We start from the raw sequence: 891 nt of genomic DNA, 5'->3' as shown, positions 1-891 counted from the left end.
AGGGAGAGCTGGATCCGCAACTCGCATTTGGCCAGTGATTTAAGGGAAAGGGGGCAACGAGGCCCTTCAGGTAAAATACGGCTTCTGCGCTGGCAGCAGAGGGAAGAATCTCCCTTAAGGGCCGGTACCAGGCACATTCCCCCCTCCGCCGGCTGCCTGCCTGCGAACTCGCATCCGACCCGCAGAAATCAAGCGCGGTTTTTGGCAACGGCCTCGGTCGCGTTTCAGGCACGACGCGCTTCCCTTCCCGCGCTCCGCCAACGCGTAGGACCAGAAAACGGACACCAGGTTCAACATGCACCTTTTCGTACCACGAGAAGCGGCGCAATGGCACCCGTAGCCAATTCAGACTGCAGCACGTTTAAGGAAAAACTTGGGTTTTAAAGTTACAGAAGAACATTGTTGTCCTACTAAGTCAGAATTCAACAACAAAACCCCTTCAAAATCCTGTAACAAAAAGCGTGCAAAAAGGAAGCCTCGCAACGCACGGCGTCGGCACTGAGCAGCGTGCACGAGGCGGGCCCCCGCGGGCTGTAGCTGATCCCGTGCCACCCAAGCGAGCAGAGAGCGACGGCTTGTTTTACGTCCTGTAGGCGAGGGACACGGCTGGGTTCCAACACCTTTCTGCAGCTCTCCCCTTCCCCTCCGTCAGCTCTGAGGTCTCTGGGAACGTTTCCCCGCCCAGGGAAGGTCGCCCACAACAGCCCCAGTGCCGGCGCAGTGGGGGGATCCTGACATCACCTTCCTCCCTCCCGGTACAAACCCCGCGTAAACCAGGAGAAATTACCGATTCCAACAACTTTATGCTGAAAATACACAGTATTAAGGGTTTCATTTAAGCAATAGTTAACTTTCCTTGAAATAACACCTGTCCTCACCACTTGCATCCAA

The sequence above is a fragment of the Eurypyga helias genome, unplaced genomic scaffold, assembly GCF_000690775.1.
Source record: "Eurypyga helias isolate BGI_N326 unplaced genomic scaffold, ASM69077v1 scaffold32800, whole genome shotgun sequence".
In the NCBI taxonomy this organism is placed as follows: domain Eukaryota; kingdom Metazoa; phylum Chordata; class Aves; order Eurypygiformes; family Eurypygidae; genus Eurypyga; species Eurypyga helias.
The sequence above is the reverse complement of the archived record's forward strand: the minus strand, read 5'-3'. Positions refer to the sequence as shown.